Source organism: Melospiza melodia, chromosome 4 (assembly GCF_035770615.1).
Source record: "Melospiza melodia melodia isolate bMelMel2 chromosome 4, bMelMel2.pri, whole genome shotgun sequence".
NCBI classification, from domain to species: Eukaryota; Metazoa; Chordata; class Aves; order Passeriformes; family Passerellidae; genus Melospiza; species Melospiza melodia.
Genome location: NC_086197.1, coordinates 72,814,669 through 72,828,805, shown reverse-complemented (window position 1 = coordinate 72,828,805; position 14,137 = coordinate 72,814,669). Strand labels below are relative to the sequence as shown.

At 40.0% G+C, this 14,137-nt stretch overlaps 1 protein-coding gene and 1 long non-coding RNA gene across 2 annotated transcripts in view; one reads left to right on the top strand and one right to left on the bottom strand.

The window, feature by feature from the left end:
* Nucleotides 1–1,052: 1,052 nt before the first annotated feature.
* On the bottom strand, nt 1,053–9,210 carry LOC134417669 (uncharacterized). The gene is made up of 2 exons (XR_010027606.1): nt 7,894–9,210; nt 1,053–5,236 (listed from the first exon to the last, which is right to left on the bottom strand). It is a non-coding gene; the product is annotated as an uncharacterized LOC134417669 (long non-coding RNA).
* A 239-nt stretch (nt 9,211–9,449) lies between these two features.
* SLC16A7 (solute carrier family 16 member 7) overlaps nt 9,450–14,137 on the top strand; it is an 80,493-nt gene continuing 75,805 nt past the window's right edge. Inside the window, exon 1 of the mRNA XM_063155159.1 lies at nt 9,450–9,645. The gene's annotated coding sequence lies outside the window, so the exon portion shown is untranslated. The remainder of the gene's footprint in view (nt 9,646–14,137) is intronic.

The window sequence follows — 14,137 nt, the reverse complement described above, 5'->3', positions numbered from 1 at the left end:
TTCTAAAGTATACAGGCATCAATTCCAGCCTTGCAAGAATTTGTTTGCATCTCACTGGTTTTCTTCACTGTCAAAGCACTATCCACAGCATAAAGCTAGTCTATTTTAAGAAATGCTTTCAGAAAAGATGTCCTTATCAGGAAAGATTTTTCTATTTAATAGGAAAAAATATATACACAGTATACAGCACAGATGAACTAAAATGTAATGAAAAATATTCTATTGACATTAAAAAAAACAACCTCCCAAACTATTTGTTACATATCCAATACCTCATTGCAGTTCTATAGGATATTTTCATATTGGAAAATTGAAAAAGTTTAGAGGACTGGTTCTGACATCATTTGTTTCCATAGCTAATCCTGAGTACCACCTACACAGAGTAATGGGGAGGGTTGCAGACAGCTATGCATTCTCTGCATAGATCTTTTCAAATTGCATTTCTTTTCTTCCTTTTTGAGCTATTTAATTGCCTAGTTTTCAAGTGCCATATCTTTGTTTCAGGGTCTGCAACTATCCCGTAAAGCAATAATATCCTTCATAAATGGAACGGGAAAAATATATGATATTTCTATGATAATTTCTATTTGAAAAGTTGCACAAGGAACTTCAAGGACTTTGTTTCCAACTAGCTGTTCTAATTCTTTTCTGGATATGTAAGGTTCTTATATAGCTTGTTCATTCTATATTAGAGCAACTAATATCAGAGATTTAAGTCCTCCTTCTCTTGGCCTCATCTTCATCTGTTCAGGCATGCTGGCTGGCTGCCACTGCTCTGCAGCTGTCTAGGCTCTGTCTCTGTAGCTGAGGCAGTAGCCACACTCTGTAACCTTAGTTTGACCATAACTTGGACTGTGTTGTTTGCTATTGCATCCTGATTTTATTTTATGGTTGTATTCCAACCTACTCCATAGTATATTAGCTGGAGATCTTCAGATTAACCCAATGCTCTAAAAAACCCTGTGGTGTTGATGTTATGAGAAGCAAAAATCTCTAGGATAGGGGATGAATGACTCCACAGTAGAAAGAATCACCACAAAGGAAACAAAATCTATGTTTAAAGCAAATAATTTTATTCACATGGAACTGTAAGGTAAGTAAGACATTTGGACACAAAATTCAGAATAATCTTGTGCATCAATAAATGCAGTGTCAGATTATTTCAGGTTACCAACTCAAATAATCCTGTTAATATCTTAAATGTATTAAATAAGCCTGAGAGATCCAAGATGTACATTGATACACAGTTTTAGAACACAAGCACATGAAGATACCCAAGATTGCTTTGCCTGGGCAATAGCTTCAGGTACTGTTGTATGAAGTGCACGAGTCACAGCAAACGGCAAGAGAAGATCCAACAATTTTACAGAATCCTGATTTGTCTTTTGGAGAAACCCAGGAAAGTTCTTTTCACTATTTTTGCCAGGAATGTAGTGATATAAAAATATATTTTAAATGTATTTTTCCAGTTTCTGGGGATTTCATCCTGCAGAGAACTGCAAGACAGAAACTGACAGTGCATTTCACATGATGCCATAACTTTTGTCTGTGTTCAGATAGAGTTTAGAGAATAACTCAGATCCCCCTGAAACATCTGCAAAGCAGTTCATCAGCAGACAAGGCACCAAGAAAGGTCCACAGATTGCATTGACTCTTATCCAGAACAAGAGTTTACACATATAGTGTACACCTGAGCCCTTCTATATTGATGCCTAAGATGTCTCAATCTGCACCTAAGTCTCACCCTAGACCACAATAAATTGTTGCACAATTCAAGCTATTTGATAAGAAGTAGATATTTGAATACCAATCCAGTATCAGACTTGTGCATCCAAAGACATTACTGATAATGAGACAATGACTGACGAAAAAATGTACATCGTAAAAAAGAAACTATTATTACTGATTTTGTGGAATAAACAAAACAAAACAGTGTGATCCTGGGGCACCAGCAGAAGTTTCATCAGGTCTTATTGTTAAAGAAAAAGAAAGTCACCAAAAAGTAAGAGGACATGTGTGAATACCTGCAAACACATTGCCATTGCCATTTGTTGGGAAAACAGTGTTTGTTAGCAATCTGAGACCTTCCCCGAATGGAAAGTTGACATAAATATTGTGGTTTTTCTTCTTCAAAAGTCTCCTGGTGTTGATTGTGTGTTAGGAGAAGAATTTGTTTGGTAAGTGTCCCCTAAAATGTAGACACACATTTTTGACCTGATCAGTAAAGAAAGTAAATACATTATATACTGATGATTTTTACAGTTTTGAAGCATACCAAGCACTAGTATTCCAACCATACTTCTATTTCTAAAGTTTTACCCACTCTGTAAAAATGTGATTATCCCAGAAGTGAGTTGCAAAGTAAACCAAGATTATAATAATAAGACATAACGCCATGAAGTGAAAGCTCTTCATGCATGATTTTGACCATATATTCTAGTGCTTTCATCAGAATGGATAACAAGTGAAGTACTGAAGATTAGTTCAATGTACTCATGGTATTCAAGAAATTCATTATGTTCTGTGAACCTCCTCAGGAGTTGGACTGTCACGTTACCTTGAGTGCAGACTATGATCCCATCAGAGTATGCTCACTGATGCTTAACATTTCTGCAAATCTATCTATGCTCAAGGGCTTTATTCAGAATATTATAGCTGCAGGAGGGTTCACACATAGTTCCTTAGGCAGCCAGCTCTCAAACAAGCAGGGGTTTAAGTGCCTTCATGATGAAATTCAGAACCCTTTAGGGGGAACCGTTTTCCTTTTTCCTGATGGTAGAGCAAAGCGCTTTGGAAACACTCAGGCATGATGTTTGTCTGAAGAGTTAATCTAAGTCATGTGCCTATATAAAACAGACACCTTCATCCCCCGAGATTTAGAGTGCTGACTTGATATTTGAGCACAACCAGATAATGAAGGATCTCTCCCTTCATGCACAATTAGTGAACTTGACCACAAATAGTTCCTCTGTTCAGACCTCCTACAGTAGAGCCTAAATTTCAGTTATAAAGTGTGAGCCTGAGCTGAACTATTTATTCTGCACTTTTCTTGTTGAATCTGGATCACAGCACAGAAAAAGACTGAAATACTCAAAGGATTCATAAGAGAGAGAAAAAAGTAAAATAGATCTGTTTCTTCCTAATTATAAAAATGCTTCCCTCTGAGTGATGCTTTCTTACTTCTGACTCTGCATATTATTCTAAGTATTATTTGCAGTGTTTACAACAGCATGTTGCCAACATCTTTTTAGATTATAATTATTGCTATATTGCATTCTTATATAATAAACACTTAGGCAGATTTTGGAATTTTATCTAAAAAGCAATTTTTTGGCATTTCATCTTCTTTTAAAAGGAAATAAAAATAAATAAGTGAGAATGAAAATTCTCCTGCTACCTAAAAAGTTTTGTAATCTAATGAAGTTAGGCATGTGTTACAACACAATGATAACTTACAATTGTACACTTGTATCTAAACTTAGAAACTGATATGAAAAAGGGCTCTAGACTGACCAAAGTCTATCACTAGGATTATAATGGAAAGATGAATCAGGCCTCAAAACAGCAAATGGTAATTTAAAATTTTTCATGCATTTGTAAGCTTTAAAGCTTTGCCATTTTTTTGTTTTAGCAGTCATAAAATGAGATAGGAAAGGAAAACATCCTCAACAGACAATACATAGAAGCAGAATTTACATATATGCACAACTAATTCATGTCCAGTACCACAGTAAAATAGAAATTAGAACAATACCTAAAAAATAAAAGCAGGGGTTTTTAAGATTTACAGAGACTGTTCAAATTAATTACATTATTTCTGCAGCCAGCAACATGGACACATGCAAATTTTTGTTAAAGGATTTTGAGAATTTAATATGTTACTTTCTTAGCCACTGTAGTGTAACAACTGATACTGTAACTACCACTGTAATTGTAGCAAATAATACAGTAAAAAGGTTTGATGACACAAAACACAAAAGTATGTGTTTTGCTCTATGCTCTTTCAGTGTAAATGCACAGAATTTTTTAAACAGAATTTTTAGAGACAGATTTTTAAAGGCATCTTTCAAAGTAAATTGAGCAGCAAAAGTCTTACCCTTTTTCTTTTTTGTTTGTTTTTTTTTTTTTTGGGTTTGTTGGTTGTTTGGGGGTTTTGTTTTGTTTTGTTTTGTTCACCTCACAAGAATTAATATTACACTGGCAGCAGTTATTTCCTGTGATCCACCTGAGTGGTTTAACAGAATAGACAGATGTCAGTGGATCAACTCAAGCACTTCTCTGATGGCAAGATGCCACTTTCTTTTTTGAAAAGGCCAAAAACTTATTTTCTGTGCCCACTCTCACAAAAATATCTCATGTTCTTTCCCTACAATCAATATAGTTCTATAAGAGATCAGAACCTAGCAAGAGGAGTTACCAAATGGTATCAATTTCCTGGCATGTTCATGCAAGATGTCACACTTTCTGTAGTCAGAAATTTGAGAATCATAAGAGTGACTTGAACAGAAAGACTCTTTAGGACTCTTTTAAAATGCAACTACTAAGATCAACACATTCTTTCACTCATAGACATCGGCCATTCTGCTCCATTCTTTGTGCTCATGGTAAATAAAACAAAGATAGTTCCATTATCTCAATATAAATATAAATTTCACAAAAAAAGAAGTAACTTGCCCCACAGACAACCGCGGTCAGCGTGGCAGGAATACTACCACTTGCACAGCAGTATAAACAAGGTAGCACGGAGGGTAAAAAGTGCGTGCAACTAGTTTTCTATTTAGGCAACTGTAATTTAACAAAGGGCCATGTTGCTCTGGGGATTTTGGGCACCTGTCTTACAGCACTACAATCCTTTTTCACTCTATTGCAATAATGATTTGTATAACTGAATATGCCAAACTGCCTTTCCAACAACAACCTCAATACTACTTCAGAACTGACAGGCATGAACTGCTGCTGCATTTTCAGTGTTATTAGGCAAAGCACTGATCTGGGAGTTGAGTTCATCTGTGACCTACCTGAGTTGTTACCTCACTTCTAGAAGAGAGGCTTATTATCTCTCCCAGGTTTCCAGATGGCTTTTCAATTATCTATTTATCTTGTGCAGTTCTAGTGACTAACTGCTTCAGCTGATAACTGCCAGCTGCCTCAAATTCTCTGTGATGCCTGATAGAGATCTTTCACAGTCGAGTCTGTTCCTGTAGTTACAATGTGCTGTGTTCTGTGTCACCATGAGCTGCAAAAGAAAACAATTTGGTTGGGCCATGGTTGATGGTTACAGAGAAAACTAACCTCAATGGAAAGACACGCTCTGGCTACATACTATCATAGAATTCTATGTTCTAGTTATATTTATATGATTTTTATCACAAAACTTGAAGTACATGTATCTCTTTCACTAACAGGACTAGGATTAAGTGTTTTGCTAGTGACATAAATGTTATGCTGTGTGTATGAATGAAGGTGGAGTGAGACACAGGCTGACAATTACTAGCAGTTCATATAAAGCTTACAGAAGGCGGCCTAGATGATTTGCCAATACAATACTTGTGTTGTTATCCTGTGTATCACTTGGAGATGACAAGAATACACACCACACCAGCCTGCTTATGGACATGAGAGAAGTTTGAGATGTGTATTTATGGAACCAAAATCAGTGTAGAAAAAATAGAATATAATCAGAATGCAATCTGACGTGTGCCAGAACAACACATGATCGTAAACATGCACCCTTTAGATTCAGACTCTGGGACAAGAAGACATAACTTGTAATGTAGCAGAGAAGTTCTAAGCTTAGAAGAGACCTGTAAAAATTCTGGATTCAGCTAAAACTGTTTGACAAGTGGCATGTGGGGAAAAGGGACTATTCCAAAGGGGACTTACCCAAACAGTTAGTGGAGAAACTTACAAAAAGTACCATCAAGTATTCAACATTTGTAGCACTTTCTTTTTCTCTAGTGAAAAAATAGCATTTAAAGGTCTTTTATGTTTATATCACTAAAAAACCTCAATCTGTTACAACAAAAACAGGATAGTGTTTAACATGCAACCTCAAAAAAATCTATCTATCAACTGGACACAAAATTAACAACCAGAGAGGTGACTCTTGTCATACATTTATTAGTTGATTTAACTTCTTCTTAACAGTTGATTTAATTTCTTCTTAACAATTAGTTCACTGAAAAGTACAGAATGCCACACTCCCATACACAGACACACACACATGCACACAGAGATCTGAACCGTTAGTAGCTTCTTAAAATTCCCTCAGAAATTATTAATTGTCATCACTCATTAAACATTTTTAGTCTGAATAATAGACTTCCTACAGCAAAGGTGCACCAAGACTGGAAAGAGGCAGAATGCCAACAGAGTTTTTCAATCTACAACTGAGAACCAAACCACTTCAGTGCCTTCACTCTACACACACTCACAGAGGAGTCTATTCACTTAAAAACATGATATCACTGCAATCAAAGTCCAAGTAAAAAATTAATTAATGCATCAACTTCTAGTCTGAGGGTTCATGGTAATTTTTGTGCCTTTAAGCAGGCTGGAGGCACATAGCATGCTGTATCTGAACTTGTGCCAACTGTAGGCCAGAACCCACACTGTTACACCTGCAGCTAGCTTATGTTCTGACTCTGCCTTGCACTGGAAAACACCAAATGCAATGAAGCACACAGCAACACTGAGTCAATTAAGATCACCTTTCCTACAGAGAGTGGTCTGAAAAGAGGTATTGAAAGAAGCTGCATGAGGCGTATATAGGTATATACAGAAGATGTTTATGGCTGTGATGGTTAACATATGATAATACAATCTGCTATATCCATATAGATGTTAATATATGCAGTATAATATAAATAAAAACTTATTTACAAGCACAGAATACATCAACTTACACTTTTGTAGCACTTTGATACATCCAGCATGCAGCATGTACTATGTACTACAGCAAATACTGTCTGTGTGATACACCTTACGACATATAAGTGTAATACTATACATTTTACACTGTGTAAAATTATTTTGTATAATATTTAGCATAAATTTACAAATTAAAAATAAATATTTATATCTATATACATATATATTTATTTTAGTTGGGCATATCATTGGAGGAAATAGAAGTATGCAATAAAAACCAGGTATCATTTCTATCTTCCTGTATTTATTTTTCAGCTCTCTTTGAAAATTACTTTCCTAAAATTATATAAAACAGCATGTAAACTTTACCATTTCACTGTAAAGGGCATTGTAGACATGCTTTGCATTTTACAGGAACTGTCTGAGGTCCTATATGGCCTACAATTTTCTTCAGGGCATAAAAAGTGTTTGAATATGGAAGACGGCTTTAGACTGCTGTAAAACCAAGAATACCACTTTGATTTCATCACTGGAAGCTTTTTTAACAAAAGATTTTACATCCAATTTCATCCTAATTTCAACATTTTTTACCCTGTAGCTGTGGACCTGCCTGGAAGAGTTTGACCATGGCCATCAGTACCCAAGCTTTCTTTGCCTGCATGCCCGAGTCCTGGCTTAGTGTCTGTTCTCCCTCCAACAGGCTTAGAGGGCCCCTCGTGGGTCCTTGGCCTTCCAAAGGCTGTAGTGCAGCCTGCTGCCAGGACAGACAGAGTGACTGTGAGCTGGGCACAGGCTCCTTGGACACACTTGCACAAGAGATGGCTGGTGTTGCTACCTAAACAACGCAACTGTGACTTCTGCTTGCTGCCCTGGCAGTCACCGTGATTGCTCCTAAAAATGCCCCTGGACTCAGATACATAAATCAAGTACTACTTAGCTTACGCAATGTCACAAATTGACTCCATGCTGCTCAGTTTGTTTCAGGAAGAACAGTGTTTGCCCTCTCTACAGTGAACTACTTACTGTTCCTCATGAGTACAGTGCCAGAAGCTGCCCAGAGACTGTAGAAAGCTGGCTGCTTTACAGACATGTGACAAAGTATTCCCTCCTGAATCTGAAAAACTTGGCCTGGAAATGGACGATACATAAATAATAACAATAACATCCTAAAGAATGAAGGAATGCTTAAATGTTACATTACTGAGATTTCCAGGTCTGTGTCTTCTGATTTAACGGTTACAGTTTAAAACATAGAAAAGTTCCGAACACTTCTCACATAAAAGCAAATCAATTATTAAGACAAGGCGACAAAGAAACCTGATTTTTATTAATTTGTGATTCAGACAGCAGTTGTCTGTGGATGGATTCTTTCATGTAATTACCATTCATGATGCTGGTTTTTTGAAGGGTGATATGCTCTTTTCCAGATTATTTTTCAAAACTTTTTGTTAGTTGTGGTTGATTCTAGCTAAAAGATTCAAATGTTATTAATGGAAAATAAACAGACAAAAATAAACTGCACAAGTTCAAGTCTTTCCTTCCTTTACTAGCAGTTCAGGAAACTACATTACTCCCAACTACAGCCCATGAACTGCCTGTCCATGCACAGGCAGTCTCAGTTCCTAACATGCCTGTAATGATCCTGATCATAAAGCTCTAACTCAGTGCACAAAGTGCTTGAAGTCAAGTGGGGGTTTTTTTTTCAAAAAGATATTAACTTTTTTTTTGTACATTTCACAACACAATGTCAACAACTATAATTATTCTCCTCACAGTACTTAAGCACTGCACTTAATGTGTAACCTTTAGACGAGAATAGGCATTATGGTAAAGGTTTTAATTAGGCAATTATATAATTATGTTTATTTCCTTACAGGTTTTTAGCCTTAAGGACAGGATTTCTGGATAATTTAGCGGTCACTTTCATAAATATGCTTATCACACGTACAAAACACTTCTCATAACTTTTTTTTTCTTAAGGAGACAAAAAGACGGCAAATGCTGAGGTGACCAAGATTTTCATCAGCAACTCGATGCTGACGAGCCCAATTTCAGTTCCCGTTTCAGAAGGCGAAGGTCCTGCGTTGAGCACAAAACGAATTCGGTTAATTTACTTTTTATTTTCCCCATAGCACGAGGAAACTGATACAGCGTGTTTTACACTTTCGGTGGACCAGAGAGCGCAAACTGCCTATAATGCGAAATACTTGGCAGCTTCAGTGCCGAAGAGGAGGCGATCGGGGTGGGACGGGGGGGATGGACACGTTTCTCGCTGCCAGAAGCGAGGTGCCCTCCCGTCCCCCGGCCGCGGCTCCGTGCGAGGGGCTCCGGGTGCGGCGGGGCGGGCAGGGGGGCGGGGAGCGCTCACGGCTGCCCCAGGGACACAGGGCCCGGCGCTGCCCGCCCGCCCCAGCCCGGTCCATCCCGTGCTGTCCCACCTCCCGCGCTGGCGCCGGCTCCATCCCCTTCTCCCCGGGCCGGGCGCCGCGCCCCCGCCAGCCCCGCGGAGCCGGGTTGGGCAGCCCGGGAGGCGTCTCCGCCGCAGCCCCCGCCCCCCCGCGCCGGTGCCGAACGCCTCGGCCGCTCCCCGGCAGCACCCCCGGGACAGCAGCACCCGGGCCTCCCTCCCTGCCCGGCCCGGGCTCTCCCGCCGCTACTCCGCCGCAGAGGACACCTCATGGAAAATAAATAAATTAATTCCCCCACTCACCCCCGCGGCCGGGAGACGAGCCGGCGGCGGCCGCGGGATTAGATCCAGTCCGAGCTAGAGACCAGGTAATGTAACCTACCCGCCAGGAGGGAGGAGGAGGAGGACGAGCAGCGAGGCCGCTGAGGTTGTCCCCACCGGGGAGGGCTCCGGGGGACGGAGAAGCGGCTGCCGCAGCCGGGGCGCGCCGGCGTGGCCCCCGCGGGCTGCGTGCGAGCGGCTGCCCCCGCGCTGAGCGCGCCTCACTGTCAGTCACACACACACACCAGCCGCCGCCCACTCAGGGAGGGAGGGATGGATGGATGGATGGATGGATGGATGGATGGATGGATGGATGGATGGATGGATGGATGGATGGATGGATGGATGGATGGACGGACGGACGGACCCCGCGTGGGACACAGCTGTACCCCCAGTACCAAAGCAGGCACCGCAGGGAGACGCCGCACGCCCCGCCGTGCCCTGCTGCCACGCGGGCGGGCGGGCGGGCGGCTCTGACAGCGGGGCAGGGAGGGAGGCGGGCGGCGGGGCCGGGCTGAGGCCGCGGCTCTGGGGGGAGCGGGACGCGATCCCGGCCCCGCGCCGCTGCGCGCATCCCCGCGGGGGCCGAGCCCGCCAGCGCCCACCCGAGCGGAGCCGCCGAGCGCGGCCCCCGCCCCGGCCACCCCCGGGAAATGTGGGCGGAGAGCGGCGGAGCACGGACCGTGCCGCCGCGCTTGCCGTCATCTGACACGGGCCTGCGAGGAGCGCTGAGCGAGGTGACCTTGGAGAAGGTGGATCTGGATGGAGCCTCTATTGCTCCGTGCCAGCTGCTGCTCCGTGCTCTGGGCTGCTCCGAGTTCCGCGGCTCTTGCGTTGTTATCTCGAAACGCTGTTGGCTTTAGTTAATGGTTGTGTACAGAGGTCCTGGTATGAATAGTACCAGACCCACGAAAATAGTCCTCCGTAATTCTCTTTACTTGACCTCTGCTAGCACACAGTCCTTGAAGGGAATGGTCTGAAGAGTCTCCCTGGCAGGGAGCAATTGTTCAGCGTTCATCGTTGTCGAAGTGACCCCTAAAGGGCAGTAAGTCATAGGAGAGTCTGACAACTTGCCCTGTTCATGTTTCAGACACCAGTGTCCCCTTCTACTTCTGTGAAAGCACATTACCTTTCAGTCCTGCAGGGTCACAGAACTGACACAAATTCTCCACTGCTTTTCCAGTGAGGTCAATGGGAAAACAAAACAAAGCAGAAAAACGTTTGCGATACCTGGATTTTCCAGTGCCAGCCTGAGCTTTCGGTAAAGGGGTCTTACTGAAATTGCTGTTGAAAGGTGTTTTGGTAAAAAGAGAGAAGCTAAAGAAAGCTGGTACCTCCTCAAGATGTCCATTCTAATTTTGTTGGTCTCCATAATAATTGCTCATGTTTCCATAGTGGTTCCCATCTGTGGTTCTCAAGTTACTGATCAAATAGTAATGAAAAGGTGTTTGTGGCTTGCAGTGTAGGAATGGGGCCATGAACTTAATCACACACCAACTGAGCCAACAACTCGAGGGCTTTAGCTCTGTCTAGATGAGTCATGATAGAAAAGTTAGTCATTGAGACAGAGGGATGTACACTTATATTTAAAAGAAGGAGGAAACTGACAAATAATTCAATAAAAGTGAGAGGTACTTTTACGTGCAAATAGTAAATATTGGAATAACGCAAAAGTTATTCCCTTTATATTTTTAAATTGGCTCTCTCCTCTCCCCTTGCATTATTGTCTACTAACTTTGAATAGTGTACTTGAGCCTGGAGTGCTGAACTCCTTCTACATGGTGGAAACCATTCAGAGAAGAGATTATACTTGAGATGTTTGTTATTATTTGTGCAATTAATTACAGAACTGTAACTTCTTGTGTCTGCAAGGGCCCAGCTAGCTTAGTTTGCAGCATAGTGGTTACAATGTAAGTGGCTTCAAAGCAAAACAGCTGATCATTTTGATTGGGCAGAGGGGTGGCTGGAGGTTATGTTTTTTATTTTATTGCAGCTTTAAATAATTTTGGTAGCAAAGAAAACCTGATTTTATTCATATTATGGAGGTGTAGAATAGCCTAAATACATACTGTGGTCTTCATGGAACGTCTTTATGCATGGTGGAAAACCAAATTCATGTGTTTTCCAGATAGGAAAACTCTTTGGATTGTGTCATGATACACTGATCTGAACAGGTATTTTGCATGTAAAGGGGGAGACTTTGAAATATTACAAAAGGAAATACCAAAAAGAAACCAGAGTGTAGTTAAATATTGTGACTCTGCAGCTGCAGTAAGGAGTGAAGGAATTATTTTTCAACAATTTTCATTGTAAATAAATGCAGTGTTATAGTATCTTTTAAAAGCTTCCTTCTGGCTCTTTAACCTAATTTCATCTGTCATTTCTCTGTAGTGTATAATGTATTTAAGCTCACTCAGCTCTTCCATGGCAGAATTCTTATTCTAGAATCCAAGTTTTATCAGGGCAGGAGATCTTTGGGCGGCCTAAATTTATGGACAGGCAAGTTAAAGGAGAGAAAAAAAAATTTCTTGAATCACGAGCTATTGTTTTTTAAAATGTTTTTCTTTCATTACTCTTCTTTCTTGGATGTGGTTCACTACATCATACTTCTATTTCTTGATTTTTTTCCCCCCGACACTTAGTGCTTTTCTTTTTTCTTAATTTAAAAGAAAAGTCCTCGCTTGTATCCTTTGTTTCTTAAGTAAATTATCTTGTCCTCTTTTTGCAATGAGGAGGTGGCGTTATTTCCAGTAAGTATGGTTATTATTGGACTTTTTTATTTCAAGAAAAGAGGCTATGACTTACCTGATTTTATTTCCCATTGCAGAATCACATGATACTTTTGAAGAGTTGCATTTGCTTGAGGACAAGTTTGCTTTAGCAATAATAGTGCCTGAATATAATTTTCAATTAAATTGTACCCCTTAACACCATTTGCCAGAATTTAAGCTGTCAATTTTCTTGTGTGGGAATCAAGAAGAAGGTTCTTGGACCATGTTAATAATCTGTGTTGTAAAATGAATTTTATGTTTCAAGGTTGGTGTAATTGCAAAAAATGTAATTATCTTTTGAGCGTTATTAAAATTTTTAGGTCATAGCTCTAAATCATTGATAAGAAGGTTAGCAGTTTGTCTGTTTGTGTAATATATATATGGCATAATGTTTGCACAGCACCAAGGAGGAGATTAGATAGGAAAATATGATGTCATTGACCAACTGTTTTATGTGTCAAATGAACACGAGGAACTGGCAGAATCCCACATACACATCTCAGTCCAGACCTGCATTCCTTGACTTGCATGTATTTGTGATCTGTTGGGCCAACTTCTCTAATTTTATTGTGCATCTTGAAACATTTGGAAAAAAGTTTGCAGTATTCAAACAAAAGGAATTTATCTACAGGAGTAAGAGGATAATATTCCATGGCTTAAAGATGTTGGACAAACTGACTGTGCAGCTCTAGTTGGCTTTACAGTCTATCCAATATATTTTTATTTTTCTTGGTCTTATGATCAAGCAATCAAAATCTTCTTAAACTCTTGTTGAAGAGCAAAGGGTTATCTAACTAGGTCACAGTGGCTGATGAACTAGAAAGAGTCACAGTCTTTATTGCTTGATTTTTATCTTTGCAATCTTAAGATTTTTAATTCACAGTAGTTTTTGAGGGGTGGGGGGTGGTGATGGTGAGGAGGCAGATTCGTTATCATTAGATCCTTTTGTTGATCTTAGTTTTGGTTTATGTGTTGTCTTTAAATAGTTCCTTTATTTATCCGTTTTCAAGGTCAAGCTTCCAGTTCCATGCTAATACTTTTTATTTTTGGGACACAGTGCTCTTCTGTCTTATGACTTATATGAGGAGCTTGATATAAATGAAGAGGTTTCCATGAAGAGCTGATAAAAATGAATAAGCGTTTCCAAAAGGATATGAACATGACTAGGCCACTTTAGAAGGTTCCCAAAAGTGAAGGAGGAAATTAATGGAAAAGAATTGAGCCTTATCACAATATACTCTTTTCCTTTGTAGTTGTAAGACTTAAGATCTTAAGAAATGAAATTAATTTTAATTCCTAAAGGCAGGGAGCACTAGAGAATGAACTTAAGACAGGTTTTTGGTTTTGTATTTTTTTTTTTTAATTAGTGCTGATGCATTTTCTTTCAACTTAGTTTCATGATTATTGAATGTTAGCTATTGATTGTATTTCAGTCCCACCCAACAAGAAAGCAGTGCTTTGAATAATAGTGTAAATCATATAAAATTTGCTATGAATTTTATACTGTAGGAAACTTGTACTTTTAGGTCACCTGTCAACAAACCACAGGACAATATTGGACGTCCAAATATTGTAGAAGTTGGAATATTTGAGAATATGTGGATTTGACATTATTTTCTTATGATTACTATGAAAGATAAAGACAGTATCAAACTCTGCAAAAAAACAGTCAAAGCATAAAACTGTGCAGACTGGAGTTGCCCAAACATGCAAGGTTTAAAAAGTGTTTATTGTCTTTCGGCATGGTTTTTTGTATCCCCCCCAAAAA